We start from the raw sequence: 7,632 nt of genomic DNA on the forward strand, positions 1-7,632 counted from the left end.
CTGACAATTTTGTGTACATAACGGGTATACACTATACAATCAAATCTAAATTTTTTTATGAATTTCTATTCTAATAGAGGGGTAGGTATTTGTTGTTGAGAACTCCAAAACCGAAAAGGAATTTGAAAAATTTTCTGGTATGGAATCATAGTCTATATCTATATAATTAGAATTATGATTTAAGAGTAGCCATTAACTATAGTCTAAAAGATATAGACCATCAATCAGTTGATTCGTTCTAATTCATTGAATTAATCCGTTATAAAAATATCAGAAAAAGAAGGGAACGTTGCTTTTGCAAACATGAATTGAATTTTTTTAACAATTTTTACGAAAAATTCTATCTTTATCCCGGCGCCTCGAAGGAAAGAAAAATCGTTCTTTGCTTTGACTTTGATGAAAAATTTTCAGTTAAAGTTAAAATGGATTGGTCGTACCTAGTCCAATAATGGAATATGGGTTATGACTGACTCGCTATTCACTCGGTTTTGGGGTCATAATCATTATGTAGGAGAGATGGCCGAGTGGTTGAAGGCGTAGCATTGGAACTGCTATGTAGGCTTTTGTTTACCGAGGGTTCGAATCCCTCTCTTTCCGTACCTTCGTTTAATTCACCAATTTTACTAACAACAAGGGCTCAAATAGCAATGGATACCATTATTCCAACAGCTAGACCCTTCTTTGATCTAAAGATATAGATTCTCAATTCCTAATTGCTTTGACGCGTAAAATAGAATACTAAAAAATAATCATAATCAAAATACTGGAAAGAAAAGAGTAGACAAGGAATGAAAACAAGGAATGAAAATAGATCCTTGGTCTATGATACAAAAATGGGGGAAATCCAGATCAAACTCGGATTTATCTTACTTAACCTTGGGTTAATTTACTTCGCCTAAAGGGAAGAAAATTTTACGAACCCTTGGTTTTAGTCTGAGGTTTAAGTCTGACGAGAATAATATTCTACAACTAGCAATTCATTTATTTTCAAACCGACCCATTTACTATCTATTATTTGATTGACTAATCCTTTATATTGGAATGGGTGAAGGGTCAAATGATTTGGTAATTCCTCATGAGGGGATGAATCTAGAGAAATTTGAATCAGAGCTCTGGATTTTTGTTCATCCTTTGCCGTAATACTATCTTGGGGTTTGCAGCGATAACTCGGTATATCTACTATACGACCATTAACTAAAATATGTCGATGGTTAACTAATTGACGGGCTGCGGGAATAGTTGAAGCCATACCCAATCGAAAAAGGATGTTATCCAAGCGCATTTCAAGTAATTGTAGTAAAACTTGACCTGTTGACCCCTTGGCTTTTCTGGCGATACGAACGTATTTAAGTAATTGTCGTTCTGTAAGACCATAATGAAAACGCAATTTTTGTTTTTCTTCTAGACGAATACGATATTGAGATTTTTTTCCGGAACGCGATTGGTTTCTAAGATCATTTCCGGTCCTAGGCTTTTTATTAGTTAGTCCTGGTAAAGCCCCCAGGCGTCGTATTTTTTTGAAACGAGGTCCTCGGTAACGCGACATAAAGACTCCTTATTCTTATTTCTTATTTAGTATTTCGAATTAATTCTTATTTCTATTTATTTTTTATTGAATTTTATTTTACAGAATAAACCTAAACTAAAACTAAACTGAACTAAATGAAGCGAAGTTTACTGAAATAGTGTACTTGTACTATTACTATTTAATATAAATACTATAAAGAAAAGAAGAATGGGGTGAATTGGATAAATATACAGAACCCCTTCTATTATATATATAATCCTTTCCTGACATAATTGGAAGTTCCTATAATAAATTGATAGCTTTTGGAAAAGGAGGAAGGCGCTATTTCCCTATTCTTTTTTTTCCATTTTTTAGATGATTGATAATGTTTCTTTGAAATCAAAGAATAGGGAAAGCCGGCTATCGGAATCGAACCGATGACCATCGCATTACAAATGCGATGCTCTAACCTCTGAGCTAAGCGGGCCCACATCACAGAAATCTTATATGCATAGTAATTGCCTAAACTACTGGAATTGGAATTATTAACTATTCAATATTATATTGAATATTCTAGATTCTAGAGCATAAGGATTACTATAGCGATCTAGAATTTCGATTTATCACAATTCTAATAACAATTCTAATACTAATATCATTAAATAGTGATTGCAAATATTGTTAATATTCTTTTTATTTTCATTTTCAATTTGAATGGTAAATATTCTTTTTCATTTCTTTTTTTGGCATTTGAAATCTTTTTTATTACAGTTCTATATTTGATTCTATATCATATATATCTCTCATTCTATATTTATTTAAAAATTGTTTAATGGAATGGTTAGTTATAATTAATGAGACATTCCTCCGCTTTCAGGCGAAAGTGAAGATAAAAAACAAGAATCGATCGTTCAAGTATTCCAAATTGAATGGCAAAATGACAGGAAGAGGGACATATAGATGGGGTATAGATCCATCTATATTGAATTGCGGATTCCGAAATGATAAAATCATTTTTGATTGGATAAAAAAAGGTCGCCTATAGAAGATAGTTAAGAAAATCAAAGAGGAGAAAACACGTTTTCGAGATAGGAATCGGTATCTAATGAATTCAATGGTTCCAGTATAAATGAAAGAAAAAGAAAAAGGAATGACATCACAACGAGATCCTAATCTCAAAACAAAAAGAAAGGGGGATATGGCGAAATCGGTAGACGCTACGGACTTAATTGGATTGAGCCTTGGTATGGAAACTTACTAAGTGATCACTTTCAAATTCAGAGAAACCCTGGAATGAACAAAAATGGGCAATCCTGAGCCAAATCCTATTTTCTGAAACAAATAAAGGTTCAAAAAAAAAAGGATAGGTGCAGAGACTCAATGGAAGCTATTCTAACAAATGGAGTTAAATGTGTTGGTAGAGGAATCATTACATCGAAACTTCAGAAAGAAAAAGAATGAAGTGAAGGATAAACGTATATACATACGTATTGAATACTATATCAAATGATTAATAACGACCCAAATCCCTGATCAAATCATTCACTCCATAGTTTGATAGATCTTTTGAAGAACTGATTAATCGGACGAGAATAAAGATAGAGTCTCATTCTACATGTCAATACCGGCAACAATGAAATATATAGTAAGAGGAAAATCCGTCGACTTTTAAAATCATGAGGGTTCAAGTCCCTCTATCCCCAAAAAGACTATTTCAACCCCCAACTATTTCTTTGACCCCCTTTCCTTAGAAGTTCCAAATTACTTATCTTTCTCATTCACTCTATTCTTTTAGAAATGGATTTTTCTTTTAGAAATGGATTTTAGCGTAAGTGGCTTTCTCTTAAGCCTTGTGATATATATGATACACATAGAGATGAACATCTTTGAGCAAGGAATCTTTGGTTGAATGATTACCAATATCATTACTCAATACTAAAACTTACAAAGTCATCTTTTTGAAGATCGAAGAAATCCCCGGCTTTGATAAAAATTTTTAATCGACTTTTGTCCTTTTAATTGACAAATACCTATTGACAAAGACCCATTTATGTGTTAAGATCAAATTTGTTAAGATAAAATTAGAGTAGCAAGCAGAGAACTGAGTAACAAGCAGAGAACTAAAAATCCTTATGTTAACGAACGGTTCCAATTGGGAAGACCAGAGGACTCTAAATCCTCCAGTTAACGGGGACTTAAAATTCTCATGTTCGAGGTTCCGATTGGGATTGGTATAGCCCTGAAAATCCTTGGGTTACAAGTCCCAACCTTGATAAAAAATCTGGATTGGGAATAGCCAGGATAGCTCAGTTGGTAGAGCAGAGGACTGAAAAAGCTTGTGTCACCAGTTCAAATCTGGTTCCTGGCACATGATTAATTTGTATGGGTCTCTCTTCACTAGAATTAATTTCTAATTAATTGATATGAATCAATATACAAATTCTTTTAGAGTCTAGATTAGAATAATAGCTTTATCCAGTTTGGCGAGATATACCCCATACTATGTTCTATATGGGTAGAGTTTCTTAGATAAAGTTTTGAAAAGAATTGGATTCTATCTCTTTTTTTTCTCTCCTCTCGTTCAAACTAATTTTAATACATAATACATATTCAAAAGGTAAAATTGGTTAATTTTTGAAAAAGGCTCAAAAGTCGAATCCAGGGGGGTTGAAATAGACAAGATTCAGCTCAGATCCAAGGAAATAGAATTTGATATTCTATCATTTCTTTGTCTTTTCTTTTATATTCAATTTCTTCATTCTGGATTTCTCCATCCCTTCTTATATGCCCTTCTAGAACCCGTCTAAGTAATGTGCACAGTATAAAGTTCATGATGCAGAACTCATTTGGTTCATCCTATTAGTATGACTCATCCGAAATAAGTATCTTCCAAATAAATGTGATAATTACAATGAATCCCTAATTGTCTTTTTTTTTGTTAGCCTATTGATAATTCCCTAAATTAGACCTGCTTAATCTAGAATAGAACGCACAATCCTTGAATATCTTAAATTGTCTAAGTGGAAATAGCTTTCTTATCATTCAATGAGCATCTTGTATTTCATAAAAATTGGGGACAATACAATCCTTACGTAAGGGCCATCCTATCTAACTATTAGGTATTAAGATACGTTTCAAGCATGTATGATTATCATAAGAGATTCCCAACATATCATATGATTCTTTTTCTTGAAAATCCACGCTTTTCCAAACCCAAAAAACAAACAAAATTCTAGGATTCCTACGGGAGGCAAAGACTTTTATGCATACCTCTTCTGGTTGATCCACACCATCCTCTATTCTCATAAGATGATACACACTAGCTAACAGCCCGCCAGGCACTACATCATAGGCACATTGAGAGCGGAGATAATTGTACCTCATATACATAAAAAATGACGGCAATGGAATGCTAATCCTCAAGATTTATTTCTAAAGTCTCTATTCCTTGGTAATCAAAGCCCAAAGATCTATGAATTAGCCCATTCTTGACTAGCCAAGCATACAAATGACCTTGTATCTTTTTTATATCTCCCGTATTTTTATTTGTATAAGTATTTCACATTTATGATTAAATTTATGAAAATTGACCCACCACTTCTTATTCTGGACAAAGGCATCCAGTCTAATTCACTAATTCGGGGGAAGATACTGAATTTTTGTATTTGGAAAAGATTTCCATAGGGATCTCTGAAGTAGATGGTGGTTGATAAAGAACTCTTTGATCATAATTTCCCGTATGAATACTGTATCGAACATGAAACTTGTGATTGGTAGTAAAACACCGATTCACTCATTAAGACCTAATTCGATCTTCATAGAGTTCTCGAGATATTTTCTTATGAAGTTATGTTATAGCATCTATAACCGCTTCCAATTTAGGTGGGCAACCTGGCAAATATACATCTACAGGAATTAGTTTATCGACACCCCAAACAGTACTATAAGAATCGGTACTGAGCATCCTGCCTGTAATTGTACAGGTTCCCATAGCAATAACATATTTTGGTTCAGGCATTTGCTCATATAATCTCACTAAAGAGGGGCCCATTTTCATCGTTACTATTCCAGCCATTAAAATTAGATCTGCTTGTCTAGGACTCGATCTTGGTACTAGTCCATAATGATCAAAGTCGAAGCGTGAGCCTATTAGTGAAGCAAATTCAATGAAGCAACAACTGGTACCATAGAGAAACGACCATAAACTAGAGAGTCTTGACCAATTTGAAATATCATTTAATGTAGTTGAAATAACTGAATTTGGGGTTGTTCGATCAAGTAAAGGAAACTGAATAGAATTCATAACTGTCTCAATCTTATTTTTTCCGTTTTTCTTTTTATTGTCTGAATATTCAGAAGCTAAGATCATTTTAATTCCCCTTTCGCCATGCATAAACTAAACCAATAATTAAGATAAGCACGAAAATCAAAGCTTCTATAAATACAAATACACCCAATACGTCGAAACTCATTGCCCATGGATAAAGAAAAACCATTTCAACATCAAAAACAACAAAAACTAGAGCAAACATATAATAACGGATTCAAAATTGTAACCAAGCATCACCCATTGGTTCTATACCCGACTCATAAGTAGAAAGTTTCTCCGGCCCTTTGCTAATCGGGGCTAACACTCCGGAAATGAAAAATGCCAAAATAGGAACAAGGATGGATATTATTAGAAATGCCTAAAAAAATCATATTCGTAAAGCAGAAACATAAACGCACTCCTATGAACGTGGAAAATATACCAGATTTGATTGGTCGATTCGAATTGTAATTGTCAAGCATCCATAACTATATTAGTCAAAACAAGAATTCATTTTGGTCGAACCGCCTAGTTTGGCTTTGTTTATTGGTTTATTGTAGGGAATATCTCATTGCAAGATTCATCGACTGGAATCCGATTTTATTTCCATTATACTTATTTCCATTTTATTTAGTTAGTAGAACCTTCTAACTATATATTATTCTTATACAAATTCTCCTCTTTCTCTTGTTTTTTTCTCTAAACTAAAGACAGGGAATTCTAAATTAATTAATTATCTTAGTTCTTCTTTAATTTTTCTTCTTTAATTAGAAATTCTTTAAATATTTCTATTTTATCTATAAATAGAATAAATAGAATCAGGAGGTCTTTATTTTAATTTTTTTCTTAGTGATTTAATGATCTAGAATGGAACAAGTAATCAAATAAAAGAGAATGTATAGGAACTTGCATCTCAAGATTTAGAAGATCTTGTGTTGGTATATTCCTTTTATTATTTTATTATTATTTAATAATAGTATTAGGATTCGAATCCAGGTGGAGGGGTTTTTCTTGGTTGAATACAGAAAAAGAAGACTACCTTTTTTGTGTTGTGCTTCGCTAGGTCAAGGTAAGTAAGATATATGAAGGAAAAGCCTATTTGATAATGAAAGTGACCAAAGATATTCATTTTTCAAAAAACTTTATCTTGTACACAAATACAGTAGTCCCTTCCTAAATCCATGTGAATTCCTCTTTGTAGTTTTTCATTTCACCAGGCCCGTGAAATGATTTGACTTCCAAAATTCAATAAGATTCGGGATATCAAAAGAAAGGGGATCTCACTAATTCTTTTATTGTGGATACGAATATGTAATTCTCCTCCGAAGATTAATGACGAAAGGTTGGTTTGTTTATTTGTAATTGAAAGAATAAATATGGATTGGATCCATTGATATGCGTATTTTCTTTCATCTGCTTAATCTTAAACGATTGCCGTGAGTAAACTTATAGGAATAGTTGAATTTCACTTAGTTACAAATAAGAAATAATAATGAAGAAATGAAAATTATACAATTTTTTTTTCATTTTTATTTTATTTTATAGGGCTATACAGACTTGAACCGTAGAACTTCTCGGTAAAACAAATCAAACTTATTATTATTAAAATGATCTGAAATATTTCAAAGACCCAACATGCATTTTTTTTGCATTGGGCTCTTTCATTAACTGATATTTATAGCTGTTAGTCTGCCATTTTTTTTCTTGACAGAAAACAAGATAAGGAAATTGCTCCATGTGTTCTGATTCATTATTTGGGAGCATTACTGAAGTGTTTCAAAGGTGGGATTATCTTGAAGTAGGTCTGTCTCTGGCC

At 32.8% G+C, this 7,632-nt stretch overlaps 3 non-coding genes and 1 pseudogene across 3 annotated transcripts; 3 read left to right on the forward strand and 1 right to left on the reverse strand.

Annotated features, from left to right (window-relative positions):
- Nucleotides 1–7,632, forward strand: part of LOC107856627 — a 27,925-nt pseudogene that overhangs the window by 16,155 nt on the left and 4,138 nt on the right.
- Nucleotides 511–597, forward strand: TRNAS-GGA. Its single transcript has one exon. It is a non-coding gene; the product is annotated as a tRNA-Ser (tRNA).
- TRNAT-UGU lies at nucleotides 1,922–1,994 on the reverse strand. The gene has a single exon. It is a non-coding gene; the product is annotated as a tRNA-Thr (tRNA).
- TRNAF-GAA lies at nucleotides 3,803–3,875 on the forward strand. Its single transcript has one exon. It is a non-coding gene; the product is annotated as a tRNA-Phe (tRNA).

Source organism: Capsicum annuum, unplaced genomic scaffold, assembly GCF_002878395.1.
Source record: "Capsicum annuum cultivar UCD-10X-F1 unplaced genomic scaffold, UCD10Xv1.1 ctg4390, whole genome shotgun sequence".
Lineage (NCBI taxonomy): Eukaryota > Viridiplantae > Streptophyta > Magnoliopsida > Solanales > Solanaceae > Capsicum > Capsicum annuum.